A 19,180-nucleotide genomic window follows, 5' to 3' on the forward strand; every position below is an offset into this window, starting at 1 on the left:
AGATGCTTTTGCATATGGAGTTTAGATCGAGAAAGGATAAGAGAATCAGTCAGCATTATGGACTTATGCTATGGAGATGGCAAACAAGGGAAAAATTCAGCAAACTGTTTTGACTAGTGCAGGCTCTAGCATCAGATCTGAGACAGGTTGGGATTCTCTTGTTGACAGGTACACTATTTATGCCTACTTGGCTAAGTCTCAGGGAGCAGATGTACTTGTTGAGGAGAAGTGTAAGAGGGATGAAGAAAATCCAAATGCAGCTAAAAAGACTAGAGGGGGTAAGTTTGTTACTCCACCTACTGCAGGACCGTCTTTGAGACCAGGGTCAGAATGACAGATGGAAGATGCTCAAAAGAAAGAAAAGAGGCAAGAGCCTAGAGAGAGAAAGCAGCCGGGGTTTAGATTGATGTCCGATATTGAGACATCTACGGACATGAAGAAAATATTTAATGACAAGATACTTGGCGGTGAGGTGACTTTTACTATTTCTGAGGTTTTGGGCATCTCGAAAAGAGAGTTTCAAGATCAGTTCCAAGAAGTCTTGAAGAGGAAAAGACATGCATTGCCTACTACTGATACACAGGGAGTTTTGATTGGGGAGTTGGATGAGGATGAGGATGAGGTTATGGTTGAGAATGCGTCTGTTTTTCCACAGATAGAGAAGAGGGTTCAGCCTATGCATTATGCTAAAACTGATGAGCCTGTTTTGATACCGCGTAGTCACTTTTCACGGAGTCATTGGGCTACGACAACTACAGAAACGATGGTAAAAATTGGAGAGAAACAGGTGCCTTATGTTGCTTTAGTGGATCATGGTTCAGAGATTAATCTCATAGTTCGTGGAGTTTATGAAAGTAATAGATGGCCTATGGATGTAGAGCATGGGTGGCGTATGAGAGCCGCCAACAACACTGCAGGTGATTTGTATGCTGCATGTCCCAATGTCAGGGTTTCTATTGGAGATGTAGAGGAGGATTTCCATTTCTTTGTGTAGGATTCATGCTCTTATCCCATAATTCTTGGACAGCCATTCATCACAGAGATGCGCATGGAAACAAAAGTAATGGATGATGGATTTGCTTATGCACGGATTTGCAGTAAAGATGGCATGAGAGCAGTTCAGTTTATGACTGTGTGTGTGAACCATGTTAGAAACAGGGAGACTCTTAGAGATGCACCTTTGCCCACTGTGAGGGATTTGGGTTCTTATTAGGTACCGCTGTTTTACGAGACGATGGTGGTACAGAGCAGAGGAGATTGGAGTTCTCGCCTCCTGGCACAGCAATGTTTTCTCCTCCAGTTTTGTTGGGATTTCAGCAAACAGTTTGATGAGTTATCAGAAGACTTCTAAGTTGCCTAGAGCTGCCAGGCAGTACATATGCAGGAAGGAGAAAAATTTGAAAAATGCAGGTATTTTAGAGGATGATGAGCATATAGATGGGATGTATGATAGTATGATTTGTGCAGATACGATGACAGAGATGAAAAATATGCTGAAAACTGATATGCAGAGTTGTCACAGTAATGTATTAGTGTAATCCTTGGACATGTTTCATGAAATTGCAGATTTTGTGTCACAAATAGAGTCAGAGGCTGAGGTGACTCAGCAAAAAGTATTGAGTGCTGAAGAAATTCAGCAAATAGAGTTTCCGGCTGATTATGATCAGCTTACAGAGACACAGAGGGCTGAAAACTTTCAGCCAACAGAGTTTAATGCTGAAATATTTCAGCATCTAGAGTTTAGGGCTGTTCCTATGCAGTCCATAGAGCAGAGGGCTGAGGATATTCAGCCAACTGGAGTGCAGAATTGCTGATTTACAGCAAGATTTGAGTAATGTAGAGGATCATAATGAAGCCAGGGTTGACACGAAATACAAAACTGTGGATAAGAAGGTGAAGCTGGTAGCTGCACCGCTTCCACCTGACAGTGATCAGCAAATAGAGAGAGTTGCCAAACAACCAATTTTGAGGAATCCAGAGCATATAGGCCATAAATTTTTAGCAGAGACTCTTGCTGAATTAAAAATTGGAAATGGTGATTTCTTGCTATCCATAGAGAAGCAATGCTTTCAGGAGATGCTTGAGTGACATGGAAGGGGGTTTGCTTTTTTCCCACATGAGATTGGATGTGTGAATCTGGATATTGTTGCTCCTATGGTGATTTTTACTATTCCTCATATTCCATGGAACCTCTGACCTATTCCATTGCCTAAGGCACACCTGCCAAAGCTAATTGACTTGTTGAATGAGAAAATCAGGATGGGAATCCTAGAGCCATCATTTGCACCATACTCAAATAGGTGGTTTACGGTTCCAAAGAAGAATGGTACTCTCCGATTTATATAGGACATGCAGCCAGTAAACAGAGTTACTCTATCAGGAATATTGGTATAGGTCCAGTTGTGGATGAGTTTGCAGAAGTATTTGGTGGATGTGCCATCTATTCTTTAGGTGATTTGTATTTGGGATATGATCAGTTTCAACTGGCTTTGGAAAGCAGGGACATAACCACTATGAGAACTCCTATCGGGCTTGTCAAGATGTGTATATTGCCTCAAGGTGCCACTAATTCTGTTGCGGATATGATGAATGCCATGCATAAGGTCCTTCGTGATTACATACCTCAGCTTACCATGCCTTTCTTGGATGATGTGCCCATTAAGGGGTGTGCAGAAGAAGAGAAGAATGAGAGTTTAAATGAGCAGGGATGCAGATACTTTGTGGCTGATCATATTTCAGCTTGTGAAAAGATTTTGGCCAGGTTAGAAGAAGTGAACTTGACACTATCATGGCAAAAATCTGTTTTTCGAGTAAATGAGGTTGTCATTGTTGGACATATGTATGGGTATTATGGCAAGAAACCCTCACCTGAGAAGGTGGATGCTATAGGCAAGATTACGGAGTATTGTTCTACCACTTCAGAGGTACGGAGATTCATTGGAGCTTGTGTGTTTTATATGATTTGGATACCCCATTTTGCACACATAGCAGATTGCTTATATCAGCTGCTTCGAAAGGGGCAGAAATTTTATTGGGATGAGAGCCACTCTAGAGCGATGCGGAATTGAAGAAGTTATTGCAGATTGCTCCTACTCTCAGGAAAGCGGATTATAATTGTGGAAGGCCTATTGTATTGATAGTTGACACTAGTCCAATTGGCATAGGTTGGGCTATGGGTCAAGATGATGCAGATGGAAACATGTATGCTATTCGGTTTGGGGCGAAAGTCCTAAACGAGAGACAGAGGATATATCCGCAAATCAAGAGGGAATTACTGGGGATTGTTACGGCTCTCAAATGTGACAAGGAGTATTTTATTGGAGCCTCAGTTGTGGTAGAGACAGATTGCTTGCCATTGATAGGTATGATTACGAGTTGCTCTACTCCGGATATAGCTATGCTGAGATGGATTGCATACATCAAGTCATTAAATCCAGAATTTAAACATATAGTAGGAAAGGATAATCCAGTGGTAGATATGCTGTCTAGAGCCATATATGATGATGAGGAGACACTACTTGCAGAAGAGGATGATGCAGAAATTTCAACTGCTATGGTTGATCATGTTTGCCATGTCTATGATATTGTGGCTTTCATAGAAGAACTCTATGTTGGAGATTGGTTGCAGATTTGCAAGTACCTTAGTACATTAAGCAAAAGAGATCAATGGACAGATGAAGAGTTCAAGAAGATCAGAAGAAAAGCCTATGGTTATTTTCTCAAGGACGGATTTCTTTGGAAGCATTCGAAGAAAAGAGGTGGATTACCTTTGCGGGTTGTCTGCGATAGAGAGACACAGTTACAGGTGATGAGGGAGTTTCATGAGAGTCCTTGGGCTGGTCATAGAGGAGTGTGGTCTACTTATGAGAAAATCAAGGAGAAATATTGGTGGAAAGGCATGTATAGAGATGTTTCTCACTTTGTAGAGACTTGCAGAGACTGCCAGATGTATTTGGTAGTGCGTCATCGAGATGAGCTTCATCCGACCTATCCGCTATGCATTCATTATAAGTGGGTAGTTGACTTGGTTACTATGCCTATGGGTCTATGGCAGATGAGGTATATTGTTTTGGCTAGAGAGGATCTTACCAATCATGTTGAGGGCAGACCTTTGAGAACGAAGACCACTAGTGCAGTGTGTATGTTCTTATTGGAAGAAATTTTCTGCAGGTATGGCTGTGTGGGTAAGATCACTGTGGATCGCGATGAATTGGATGCAGATGAAGCTAGGGAGTTTTTCTCTCAACTAGGAATCAAGTTGGCTCTAACCACAGCACACAATCCAGAGGGAAATGGGAAGAGTGAAAGAGGACATCCGCTGATAGTGAAAGCATTAGCCAAAGCATGCAGAGGATGGATTGGAGAATGGTCGAGACTTCTACCATTTGCTTTGTGGGTTGATCGTACGACTCACAGTGTTACCACACGATATATGCCTGCAGAGTTTATGTATGGTCAGAAATCGGTTATGCCAACTGAGACTTGTGCTTTGACTTGGTCAGTTTTACCTTGGCAGGAGGATTTGACGAGAGAGGAGCTCTTAGCTCTTCGGATTCGGCAGTTGGAGAGAAGACCAGAGGATATTCAGCTAGCTATTGATAGGTTGAAGGTTGCTAGACTAAGAAATAAGGACAGGTTTGATAGCAAGCATCGCTTGCGGCCTAGAGCAATAGAAGAGAGAGACTGGGTATTAGTCTTTGATAGCAGCCTTGAAAATCATCATACTGCACTTCGGAAGATGGTGAAAAGATGGTTTGGGCCATACATAGTCAGACATGTCTTTGATAATGCAACATATGAGCTGACAGAACTGGATGGGACAGTGCTTAGAGTGCCTATTACAAGAAAAAGAATTAAGATTTTCAAGAAAATAGATGATCAAGATTATGCATTGGAAGAATTTGCAAGAGAAGAGCAACAAGAAGAAACTCCAATAGAAGAGATAGATGATAAGACAGATAATCTTGCTGATATACTCAAAATACACAATGAAGAGATTGATCTGTTCGTGGATCTTGCTGATAATGATCATGGGTAGTTGGGCCATCCGAAGGATGCGCAGGATTAGAGGGGGTGGATGTCGTACTGCTGCGCATCCGAGGTGTGGAATCCACCAAAAAGTTGTGTGTGGGATTTGATACTTTGTACATACTTAGTCGTTATGTTTGCACTTTTATTCTGCGTGGGTAATATAGTGAAGAGGGGTTTGGTGCAAGAGGAACTTATCCGTAATACTCTGGTTGGCATACAAGGTATGGAAACTCAGTAAAAAATAGTTCATGCAGTTGGTGTGGCCATGCTCACTTCTGTGATCTTATTTGGACTACCATGGGTGGCCACATGTATGCCTTGCCCTTCTGAGCTCACTGGTGACAGTGAAGAGTGTCCCTCGACCAAAGCTCTTTAGTTATTTCTTTTTGCCTGCAACCTTCCTCCTAGCTCTGATTACCTATGGCACTGCAATTCCTTCGAGTCTGTTTATACCAGAAATTATAGCAGGGGCAGCTTATGGTCGACTTATTGGCAAATTTATGAGATCATTCAGTGGGTTAGAGCATGAAGATGAGGGCTTGTATGCTTTTCTAGGGGCCGCTTTTCTAGAGCCTATTGTGAAGGATCGAATGTTTGGGGAAAGAAAGAAATAAAGCCACGGATGGCTATTTTGAAAAAGGAGGCTTTTTGGGGGGAAAGAAAAAGCGGTTTCAGATGACGGATGAGGAGGGTAGCTTCAGCAGGTCTGGGACAACGTGCTGGAGATCAGAGGATCGAAAGGGGGGGAGCCTGGAGTAGGAAAGATAGCAAACTCTAAAGGGCTGGCTCAACGAATAGTTCAAGGAGATGTACCACAAGCATATGGGAAGGGCTTAACAGAGATGGCCAGATAAGGGAAGCTAGATCCCGTAATTGGCAGAGATGATGAGATTAGGCGTTACATTCAAATCCTTTCTAGGAGGACTAAGAACAATCCAATTTTGATAGGGGAGCAAGGTCCCTTGACTTTTGGAAAAAGCTTTATGAGGTACTGCTCGATGAACGTTGCAATGTCTTCTCCACCCTGCGGCAGCCAGTATTCCAGAAACTGAGCAACACAAGGAGGGAAGGGGAAGTTCGAAAAGAAAAGGAGATTTAAAAAAGAGAAGAGAATTAGGCTCGACAAAGATGTTCCACGATGCTCTTCCTCGCAGGCCTGACAAGGCAAAGGCTTACAAGCAGCTCAGCAAGCATCTCACCATTATCAGGACTTGGATCGCAATCATTCGTGTGGTTCCCTACGTCATGCACTTCCTCTCCAAAAAGGATTCTGATCAAGAGCTCAAGCTGGACTTCTGATCACAGCGGTGGCTTAATCGCTTGTCGTTGTAGCACATTTCCTTGAGGTCTAAGTACAGCTTGTTGTTTTGAGTTCTCGACCTCCATTATTTATGGCGTAGGCAATCTGAGATTGGAAAATAACTTTATGCAATGACTCAGAAAGAGAAGAAACTACTCTCTGAGGTTATTCCGAAGACCATATCATCTCCATCAAGCTCAAGAGCGGGGAGCTCTATCGGGGAGGCAAAGTTCGATTTATGCTAGAGTGCTTATAGGGGAAGGCCAGCGTTGAAGAAAATGGAGAAGGGAGTCATGATGATTAGATAAGATGAGAAGGCTTCCAACAGGTCAGAAGGAAGAAACAAAATGATCTGTGTGAACCCGTACTTACAAGGTGAAGCTTCAAAGCCATATTCGCTTCTTTGGCACATCAGACGATGTTGTCATTACCCGAGACTGCTGGAGCTACATGATCACCTGTAGATAGCAACACGTCAATCGGGCAACAAAAGACCAACTGTGTTAGCGCGCAAGGAAGCATGCTAAATAATGCACCCATGTTTGAGAGACTTAATGCTAAAATTCAGGAAAATGGAAGGCAACTACTTTGGCCCTAAACGCTGCAAGGAGGTTCCAGTACACTACGAAGTATAATGAAGAGTAACTTGCTGAAGATATCAAGGCTAAGTGGGAGGAAAGGGTGAAGCGGATCAGGACCTACATCAATGCTGTTCTAACTGAAAAACGGTTTCAAGAGACGGGGGCAGCCTTGGATGAGAAGCGGCTGAGTGGTTTCAGTGTGGAACCTGAAAAGCTGGTTGGTCTAGTGCAAGACCATCAAGCTGAATACCTTGCAAAGTTGGGTGGAGTTGAAGGCATTGTCTACAGGCTTCAAACCAATCTCAGTAAGGGTATAAAGAATGACCTCACGAAGAGGAGTCATGAAAGACAGTTTTCGGGCCCAATTCTTATACCAGCCCTTTCTTTAGGCCTAAGTATCAAGAGCCATGGTGTGGGGGAAGGCTGGTATGATGGTGTGAGCTTTACCATTGTTGTTCTGCTTGTTATTCTTGTTATAGCCATCAGTGGCTACAAGCAGTCTCTCCAGTTCAAGGCTTTAAGTGAGATGTCCAGGTTCAAATTATCAGAGGCGGAAGAATGAAAGTAGTGTCTATCTTTGATGTGGTAGTGGGTGATATTGTTCACCTCAACATTGGGAATCAAATTCCCTGTGGGTTTATTGTTAAGTCTGTGGATCCATAGATCCATCCTTTGGTTGATGCTGTTGAAAGGACAATGCTGAAATTTCTATCTGTAGTTGATAACCAGATTTATACTGTAGGTTCCTATGTTGAAGGATGAATTCTATGCTCAGCTGAAAACTTGCTTTTGGTCTTATCATTGCTGCATAGACGAGGTCTCGTTGGGAGCTTGGCAGATCTATTACTGCTCACAAATCCTCTCATCTTGCTTATTTGTATGATTGATCTTCTATCTTGAAATTAGTCAAGGTCCTCTGTGGTCACGACTTTACTTTCGAAAACCCTTCGACACCGTCTCTATTAGCATCGCAAATTTACTCCAGGTGTCACTATTAGCGTCACAAAATGTGTCACAAAGCGTCATTATCAATGTCATTATTTGCGTCAGTATCAACATTGCAAATAGCGACACTAATACTGATTGTTCTATGGCGTTACCAATAATGACACTTTTTGTGACGACGAGAGCAAATTTTTTATGAATATTTTCATCGCTTTTAACGTCGGTAGAAGGCCTATATCTTGTAGTGATCTTGAATAAATTATGATTAATATTTTTAGATACTATTTTTTGGAATGGACATAGTCTAACTTTGAGAAAATAAGTGAAAAAAAGAACTGTGCAAGAAAGAGAAATATATGGGCCTATATTGAGGAACCTTTTTGAGCGCCAAGATAATAAAATCAAATAGATACATGCATGGGAGATGGACTCACCTATGCATGGAGGAAAAATTGCATGCAATTGGTCTCTCGTGCATTCTTATCTCTCAACTCTATTTCATTGCAATTAGTGATTCTCTCATATTTTTTTAATTTTGTGCAAAGCTATGGTGAATTCTTGCAACAAAGAGAGATTGTCCAATTGTTGTCGAGCCATAGATTGTACACATATTGGCATGGAGAGGCCAACACATGAATTATCAAGAATATAGTACAATCACAAGGGCAAGTACTCCATGATCTTGTAGGGCATAGTGCATTACAACTTGCAATTTGTTGATATTTATGCCGGTTTCCTTGGCTCCTATAATGACAAATATTCTTCAGACCCTATGTTTTTTTATATGGCAGCATAATCTAACTCATGACCTAATGGTCTGTTGATGCCAAGAGGCATAGTCATGGTGGATTTCGTGAGATTTTACGGTGGATTTTGTAAAATTTATTTGTCGACTGGGGCTCTAGATTCCTTGTGCGAGAAGTTGACGAGGACACATGTCCTTCTTGAGCATTTTATTAGTTAATGTGCACATGGGTGATTCCACAATGTGTGATTTTGCAAAATTCATATTAATTAATTAAGCTTTTACGAGTTTAGAGTATGCACTCGAATTAAATTAAGGCTAGGATAGTGTTCCAATCTATTTTAATTATTTGTATCTGAAGAGTGCTAGGTATTCACTATTATTTGTTTATTTTATTTATAAACAATTGTGAATGCTTCAATTGATGTGTAGAGCAGGCAGTGGTGGCTTTGGGTAGCACTAGGCGTTAGCATAAGTCAAAGTGTAAATTTCATAATTATGATTAGTTATCTTAAGTATAATATATAATATTATGTATTTATATGATATTACATTATTAAAATTATTACTCTATTTGTAAGTTATAAGTTTAAATTTCTTTAGTAATAATTAGATCACTGTCCTTAATATTATTAATTTATTCATTTTTAATATAGATTATTTTAGAATATGAGATTTAAGATATGCTTTTATTGAAATAAGATTTCTTTATGGAATACCTTGTTATTTTCTTAATGTGGTTAAGTTTTAAAAGGATTTTCTAGCTTTCTTTATAAAAGCAACATGATTGCGTACAAAACAGGAGAACAAGGTGAAAACTGAGTTTTTTCGTTTGTCCCTCATCCAGAATCAGAATTCACAGCTTCAAGAGTTATTTTGGGAGTTTTGGCATGCTCTAGACGCGATGGTGATGCCAAAACATCAAGATTTAGAGCATATAATTTTTTGTAGCAATTGTAGCATATTACAGGATACCTCTTGACTCTTAAAACTCTATATTTTAATTGATATTTGTACTTTCTTTGTAACTATATGTAAGATATGAATGTAAATATCCATGTAAAACTATAATATATAATTAAGGATGGCAAACCATGGCTTTTGCCATGGGGGAGATTGGGCTCAATCATGCATTTTTCTCTTGTCTTTTTCAGTCTATTGAGTTATTAAAATCCTCTTATGTATTATAATGTTGTTTGTATTTAATAGTTGCGATGTTTGATTTGTTAGATTTTTCCACTAAGTTCTATTATGTGTGTCATAAAGTTGTTTATGATTGAGATTTGATTTGCTAGATTTCCCACGAGTTCCACTGCATAACATTGGTATCAGAGCCTAGCTATACTCCGAGTTTTCAATTGTATGATATCACTATATAAATGCAAACACCGTGGAACAATCACAATCTACAAGACAAATCACTACATATGAATATTGCAACTGCATTTCTCATGTTTTAAATAGCCTTATATCCACAGTTGATTGACTTGAATTGATCCAATTTGTTCTTCTCTAAATTTGGATTATAGCATGGACTTGGCTATCCAAACAGGATGTTATAGTCAAAAAGTTTTTGAAGTTTATTTCATAGTAAATCATAGCTTTGCTTTATTTGATAAAAGTTTCAAGTTGAAGCATATTAGGTCTTTATTTATGTAACAAGCTATATAGAAGAGGCACTTGAAAGTAGTCTAGCTATTGCATATGCTTTACCATAAAAATCCTCTTGAACAACTATCCTTCAGGTAATGTAACTTTTTATTGGTTTATATTTTGAGGATGGTGTTACAGCAAAGATCTACAATTGTTATTAGATACATATTTTACAAATTTTGAATATTTAGTGAGTTATTTGAGTCCTAAAGTGACCTTGAATGCAAATTTCATAGCAATATGCAAAAACTATGTAGTAGCCAACTTTGAGCCCTCTTTTTTATGACCTTCCCTTCAGAATCGGTAATCCATCATAAGGACATGAATTGTTGACCTTCTTGTTTTCTACAACTCTCTAGTTATCATCAATATGACCTGATTTTATCTACAAAGAAAGTTATTTATCTTGAAAGTAGGTCTTGCAATTAACCCAGGCTTTGTGAAATTTGTAAATTTCAACCTATGCAAACATCTAATTTCCTAGTAGGATAGTCTTTAATCCATTTGGAATTTGAGCATACTCCCAAAAGAAAAAGTTTTAGCTTGTGCAAAGATCTAAAACTTATATTAGATATGGTTTTGTCTAAATATGCATATATTACAAGATAATCATATCTAAATATGCCATAGAAATTGAAGATTACTATTTTTAACCAAGAGACTAGTATTTTATCCAACTTTAGCCTTATCTTTAATATGTTTCTTTTTAAATTTTAGTCTTAGTCATAGGTAAATGTTTTGTAAAATTCCTTATAAGCTCCAACTCTCTAGTTATAGACTAACTGATTCACAAGAAGATATAAGTTGTTTTTATTCAAAGTAGGCCTTCAATATGATTATCATTTTAATTTTTAACGATTATAGTATGCCTTTAATATTGTTATCTTTTGATTTGATAAAAATTGAGACTAACATATTTTTCTTAAAAGTACTTTGGAAGATTCTTCAACTTCTTAATTCTATTGCGAATTCACGCTTTCTAATAAAGATAGAGATCTCCAATCAAGATAAGATATGTAAGTCTTTTATTTTTTTTTCTTTCTAAAATTCTTAGTTAAATTTTTACTTACTACTAAACTAGAATAACAATTTTATTTGTTATTGTCGATGCTTTGAGTATGAGACCTAGCATTTATAATATTTTCGTCTTATCTTTTGACTCTCTTACTCCCACGAAAGACATCTATGGAACTAATACTATTTTTAAATCTTATTAGAATTAATTGTGTGCTAATAATTAGACTCTAATTGATTTATTATCCTATACTAGATACTTGGTAAAATTCAAAAAAAAAACTCATTCAGTTGAACACGTGCAACTGATGACCGCTCGCACCCTTAGTGCTTACCCTACACTGCTAGCTCCACATTGAGCAGCTAATAGCAATTGTGGACAATTGCTATCCCACCCCTGGGGGTATGATGCCAGGAGGCATAGTCACAGTGGATTTCATGAGATTTTACAATGGATTCTATAAGATTTTTTTGTTGACCGAGGCTCGTATATAAGGTGGATTTCTTGTGCAAGAAGTTGATGTGGACGCTTGTCCTTCTCGAGCATTTTATTAATTAATGTGCACATGGGTGATTTCTAATTATATGTAAGATATGAATGCAAATATCCATGTAAAACTATAATATATAACTAAGGATGGCAAACCATGGCTTTTGCCATTGGGGGAGGTGGGGCCCAATCATGTGTTTTTCTCTCATCTTTCTCAATCTATTGAGTTCTTAAAATCCTCTTTTGTATTATAATGACTCGGGTTTTGCAGCCCCACTCTTGATTGCCTTACGTGCGTCAGATCGTCTGTGTGACATGTATGCACACATGCAATCCATCATCCAGTCCGTAGAGAATCTATCTACTGAGGCTGGAACCGAAAACTCCTCGTGCAAGGATGCTACTATGTAGTCCTTGCTCCCCTCCGGTATGTTCTTCCAATGATCCAAGACGTTGTGCCAAAAAACTTGTTGGCACAACTCTCTCATGCGAGCCATCACGCTCCTCCCCTCATCATTCATGATGATGTCTCCTGACCTACCATCGACTAGATATCCATATCCCCCTAGAGTGTGCCTAAGATGGATCTTCTCCCATCTGCGTCCACGCTCCTGGGCATATCCAGGAGACCCATGTGCATTCGGTGTACTGACCTGAGTGGCACCCATAGGGGTGCCACCTGCTGACGGCTCAGCAAAATCCGGAGTAACTGGAGTAGACGTCCCCATAGGTGTGACAAATCCCTGAGGTGACACAACTCGAGCTAAACGATGAGACGGAGATATCGCGTCCGTGCCTCCACAGCATCCACCTGAGCCTGAGCCTGAGCCACGCTCCCTGGAAGGGCCATGAGAGCAAGGAGTTGCACCTATATCCTGTGTCGACCGCAGGCTCACTGCCTCTGTATCTCTTCAGCATTCCCCTGACCCCAAAGCACTCCCTCCCTCTGGCCCAAGTCTCGAGCGCCGAGATTGTCTGTTCCAAGCGGAAGCATCCAATCGCGCTGAAGTAGATCTAGCAGAGTGCCCTAACGAAGACCGAGACATCTCCTGGTCTGCCATATCTCTAAATCTCGCGATTTGGTCTAGAGACACGTGTGTGAAGATATCCTGTAACTCCTCATCGCTCATCCCTCGACTCATCCTGAAAATGTCACCTGCACAGATAAAAAATGATGTTAGAATAATCAATTTAAATCATACAAAGCACAGTAATATAAATCATTTTTAAAAAAATCTCACTTAAAATGCATATCTTATGTACCCTTATAAGCGATTGGTCAACGAATTGAGTAAGTGAATGCTCCAAGTATGAAGTATCCTATGGTCCCATGTTAATCTGCTAACACAACTTTGCATACACTGGAAGGTCGATAGACATGTCACCACAAAAGAATGAGTCCACCTCGTTCTCAAAGAATTCTTGGACTCCTGTATTTCCATCATTGTTAGCCGATGCTGGCTCCAAGTTTTTGACGGTCTCCACCCCTTGCAATATCAACCCCTCTATTTGCATATTATCTTCATCTATGCTCGGAACATTGCTTTGATCATATAGTCTCGCACTTCGGGGAGTTGAAGGTATAACATACCACCATCAAGGTTGTCAGGGGTTTGGATAGAAGATTACTTGTTCACAAACACGTACAAGAGAGTTCAAACCATTGTGACATAAACCATGTCATAATACAATTAGCAAACAAATGAGTCCATGCACCTGTTCACAATGGGCCGGCAACACAAAGGTGTTGCGCAAATCCGTCCATTTTTTTTCACAATCTATTTCGAGAAATCCAGATAGACCTCGTCGAACTATTGCTCCAGCTCCTCCAAGTACCACTTTGAACAACTGCACATCGAATAATATCATGGAGAAGCTACGGTAATCCACCATAACAATACTTTGCAAGTTTCCAAAATACTCCATCTCATCCACAACCGTGTTTGGATCCGTTGCTCGTTGCCGGCTCTCTTGCTCGAACCTTGCCATGATACCACAGTCCATTGTGGAGCGCATTTTGTCAATACGCTCCACGCGAAAATGCCATCCACACGACCACGCTGCACTATATATTTTGTACTGTACATTGAAACACGCAAATTAGATGTCACATATAAAATTTAGATACGTCAGATTCTAAACCCCTCATCACCTTTGGACTACATCCCCTCGAGAATTCCCACTCCTCCATTGAGACCTCTGTCCCTTCGCGAGACGCTGCGGTCAAAGCTCCATGCAACCATCGCGTTGACATGAACCGCGGCATCTCCTCCATGCCTTCGGAATATCGAATCGGTCCATGACACGTACTACATTGGAATTCAGCTCGCACTTCCTCTCGATCTTGCCTAGCGATCTGGGAGTTGGCTAGCCACGTCTCCATAGAGGCATGGTGCAACATACAAAAGCGATTCACCTTCTTCTCCGTTGAGGCATCCATTCTTTTTTCTACCCCATTTCCAACCACCACATCTCCAGTCAGTCTATCATCGTCCTTCAACGACCATAGCATTTCATTATCTGGATCCACCGTTGGTAGCCATTGTGAAATATGCACTAGCGTCTCAGATACCAACCAACCTTCTGGCCGAGCTCGTTGTCAAAGTGCCTCCATCTTACCTACCTCCTTCAAATCCATTCGTGCCCCTATAGTGTCTCTCTTTCCTGTGATGTGCTCCCATAGCAAGCTGCCCACATTCTTCAAAATATGTATGGGATCCAACAAGTGGTTGACCTGTAAGTGGATCCAATATGGCAACTCATAGAAAACTGAGAACCACCGCATTCCGTTTGAATGTGATTTCGCGTGGACCATTTTCAGCTCGTACCAACTTGCGGTGTTCATACGTGTTGGAGGTCGTCCAAGGAAACCTTCCCTAAGTTCATGATCCTCTGGCAAAAAAGCAGTGTTTCCTTGATATACCATCTTCTTCATGGTTCGTGACCTTCGGGAGTCTAACTGTGGCCCACACAATGGACATGCACGATAACCTGAGGTAACTAGACCTGTTCCAACACCACGACTAGTGAATACTTGCTTGAACAAGATAAAATATAGATATTACAAATGAGAACGAAGGCCTAATCACCTGAGCACTCTCCAAATCCCGAAAAATCATGCATCGTCCACATGAGAATGGCTTGAATATTGGCTGACCACTGACCATCATGCATGCTCATAACTTGCACGGTGACCCCCTCCTCCCACAAAATCTTAAGCTCATCGACTAATGGACGAAGATAAACGTCCATATTTTTGACTTTGTAGCGACCGGGGACGAGTAAGTTAAGAATGAGATGTCCTTTCTTCGTAGAAAGCCATGGAGGGATATTATAGTTGACAAGGACTATAGGCTACAAACTATAAGAAGTTGAGCGCATGCCGAATGGGTTCACGCCATCCATTGCAAGATCGAGCCGAAGATTCCTTGGCTCTCGAGAAAAGCCTGGGAAGGTAGAGTCAATGTGGCTCCATGCGTGCGAATCCACTGATATTCGTTGAACTCCATCCATGGACCTGTGCATGCCACGTTGTCAAGCTCGCCATGCCAGACGTATGAAACATGTGGTTTATGCGGGGGGATAAGCGGAAAGTGTCTGAGAACGTTTTCAGGGATGGTTTGCCCTTGCAAGTCCTGTCGATACCTATGAGCACCACACTTTGGACATGTCTCCATAGTCTCCTATTCTCCTCGAAATAGTATGCAATCGTTGATACATGCATGGATGTTATTGTAGTCCATGCCAAGCTTTCGTGAAACATATCGTGCATCATCACGAGACTCAGGCATGGTATTTGCAGGTAGTAATATATGATATTTCAATAACCTGAAAAAAATCATAAAACACCATGAAAAAGCACAAATGTTTGTAATAATAGTGCCGAAAAAAAAATCAACGAAGCATATGTACAAGGTACCTGAACAACTCTGTCACACTCGTAACGCTCCACCTGTATTTTGCTTGCACACTTAAGAGTGCAAGCAGTGTCTTCAGCCGAGATACTCAACACCCATCATATAATGGTATGGATGCTTCCTCTCTAAGCGGATCAGAAGTCTCAACATCCATGGGAATCAATGCATCGATCATTGCCTCCATCTCAGGCTCCAAGATTGTAGGTAGGTCTGGAAGGTTACCTGTCTCCTATAGCATTTAGGGTATAGATTGGCCTTGCAAGTGGTGGATTGGCTCCTCCACTCCATCCATCGCACGCCCATGTACTCTTCTAATTGGCCACAAAGGGTGCACTCCTCCTTGGGATGAGACATCACCTCCCTGGATAGAAAATTTGCCAGCGAGACCTAATCTTATTGTATATGGTATTCAATTAGCTTGCGAGTACAATGCATGATTGATATTAACTTCAAATTACCGTTTGCTGAAAATCCGCAATCGTCTGATCAATGATCTCAGATTGAAACTCACCAAATTGTCGTACATGTTCTATAGACAACGGGCATTTTCGTCTAATTGCTAGCTTGCATTGAGAGCAAGGACATCGGACATGCTGATTAAGATACGCCTCGCGATCTTGAACAACAGGACCTTCTTCGTTTTCCATTTTGTCTATGTTACAACAAACAGTTTGTTTTTGTTATCATTCTTTTCTTTCTTAGATTGTTATCCTCTCCTTCCATCTCTCTCTTTTTCTATGACCTAGCATATAGTATCATAGAACACTAGTATTTAGTACCTAGTAGTCAGTACCTAGCACATAATATCATAGCATCTTAGTATCTAGCACCTAGTACTCTAGTATCATAGTGCCAAGTACCCAGTACTATGATACTATATAGCAAGTGCTAGGGTACCCTCTCTTTCTCTCTTTCCCTATTAGGTTTAATGATTTTTATCTCTTTTTCTCTCTCCTCTCTCTCTCTCATATTTTTTTTCTCTCTCCTTTCCATCTCTCATTTCCCTTTCTCTCTTTCTCCCTCTCTCATTTCCTCTCCCTCTCTCACCCTATCTCATTTCCTCTCCCTCTCTTTCTCTCTTTCTCTATTAGGTTTAATGATTTTTCTCTTTTTCTCTCTCCTCTTCCTATCTCATTTTTTCTCTCTCCTCTCCCTCTCTCATTTCCCTTTCTCTCTTTCTCTCCCTCTCTCATTTCCTCTCCCTTCCTCACCCTAACCCTCTCTTTCTCTCTTTCCCTATTAGGTTTAATGATTTTTCTCTTTTTCTCTCTCCTCTCTCTCTCATTTCCTTTTCTCTCTCCTCTCCCTCTCTCATTTCCTGTCCCTCCCTCACCCAGACCCTCTCTTTCTCTCTTTCTCTATTAGATTTAATGATTTTTTTCTCTCTCCTCTCCCTCTCTCATTTCCTCTCACTCCCTCACCCTAACCCTCTCTTTCCCTATTAGGTTTAATGATTTTTCCTCTTTTTCTCTCTCCTCTGTCTCTCTCATTCATTTCTCCCTCTCCTTTCCCTCTCTCATTTACCTTTCTCTCTTTCTCTCCCTCTCTCATTTCCTCTCCCTCCCTCACCCTCACTCTCTCTTTCTCTATTAGATTTAATGATTTTTTTCTCTTTTTCTCTCTCCTCTCCCTCTCTCATTTTTTCTCTCTCCTCTCCCTCTCTCATTTCCCTTTCTTTCTTTCTCTCCCTCTCTCATTTTCTCTCCCTCCCTCACCCTGACCCTCTCTTTCCCTCTTTTCCCATTAGGTTTAATGATCTTTCTCTCTCCTCTCTCTCTCATTCCTTTTTCTCTCTCCTCTCCCTCTCTCATTTCCCTTTCTTTCTTTCTCTCCCTCTCTCATTTCCTCTCCCTCCCTCACATGACCCTCTCTTTCTCTCTTTTCCCATTAGGTTTAATGATCTTTCTCTCTTTTTTCTCTCTCCTCTCTCTCTCTTAAATTTTTTTTCTCTCCTCTCCCTCTCTCTTCCTCTCCCTCTCTCATTTCCTCTCCCTCCCTCGCTCTCACCCTCTCTTTTTCTCTTTCCCTATTACGTTTAATGATTTTTCTCTCTTTTTCTCTCTCCTCTCTCTCACTCATTTTTTTCTCTCTCCTCTCCCTCTCTCATTTACCTTTCTCTCTTTCTCTACCTCTCTCATTTCCTGTCCCTCCCTCACCCTGACCCTCTCTTTCTCTCTTTCTCTATTAGATTTAATGATTTCTTTTCTCTTTTTCTCTCTCCTCTCCCTCTCTCATTTCCCTTTCTTTCTTTCTCTCCCTCTCTCATTTCCTCTCCCTCCCTCACCCTGACCCTCTCTTTCTCTCTTTTAGCATTAGGTTTAATGATCTTTCTCTCTTTTTCTCTCTCCTCTCCCTCTCTCATTTCCTTTTCTCTCTTCCTCTCCCTCCCTCGCCCTCACCCTCACCCACACCCTCTCTTTCTCTCTTTGCCTATTATGTTTAACATCTTATCTCTTTTTCTCTCTCCTCTCATTCTCTCTTTTTTTCTCTCTCCTCTCCCTCTCTTATTTCCTTTTGCTCTCTTCCTCTCCTTCTCTCATTTCTTCTCCCTCCCTCTCCCTCTCTCATTTCCCTATTATGTTTTCATCTCCCCCCCTCTCCCTCTCCCTCTCCCTCTCTCATTTCCTCTCTCTCTTCCTCCCTCTCCCTCTCTCATTTCCTCCCCCTCTCTCTCCTTAATTTCCCTCTCTTTTTATCTCTCCCTCTCCCTCTCCCTCATTTCTTCTCCCTCTCTCATTATACACAAATTATACAAAAAATAAATAAATAAGAGAGAGAATACACTCTCCCTCCCTCTCGTTCTCTCATTTCATCCCCCTCCCTCTTCCATTTCCTCCCTCTCCCTCTCCCTCTCTTTCTCTCTCTCGCCCTTCTCTCTCTCGCCCTCCCTCTCCCTCTCTTTCTCTCTCTCTCCCTCCCTCCCTCCCCCTCCCTCCCCCATTTCCTACCTCTCCCTCTCCCTCTCTTTCTCTCTCATTTCCTCTCCCTCTCTCAATATATATACACAAATCATATAAGCAAAAGTAAAAGAGAGAGAGAATGCACTCTCCCTCCCTCTCCCTCTCTCATTTCCTCCCCATCCCTCTCCCTCTCCCTCTCCCTCTCTTTCTCTTTCTCTTCCTCCCTCTCCCTCTCTCATTTCCTCCCCCCTCCCTCTCCCTCTCTTTCTCTTTCTCTTTCTCTCCCCCTCTCATTCTCTTTCTTTCCCTCCCTCTCCCTCTCCCTCTCTTTCTCTCCCATTTCCTCTCCCTCCAATATACACAAATTAAACCCTAAACAAGCAAAAGAGAGAGAGAATGGACTCACCGTAAAGATATGGCGAGGGTTTGGCAGCTCCTCTTCGCGACGGTGGCTCCTTCTCTCCTTCGCGAACGACGGTGGCGGCAAGCCTTCTTCCTCCCTCTCCCTCTCTCACCCTCTATGCAAAACGGTCGCTCTCTCTCTCACTCTCCCTCTCGAAATGTCTCACGAAAATGCGCGAAATGAAACGTGCTCGGGTTTCGG

Source organism: Lygodium microphyllum, chromosome 8, assembly GCF_053477565.2.
Source record: "Lygodium microphyllum isolate KBCC chromosome 8, Lygodium_microphyllum_v1.1.10, whole genome shotgun sequence".
In the NCBI taxonomy this organism is placed as follows: Eukaryota; Viridiplantae; Streptophyta; class Polypodiopsida; order Schizaeales; family Lygodiaceae; genus Lygodium; species Lygodium microphyllum.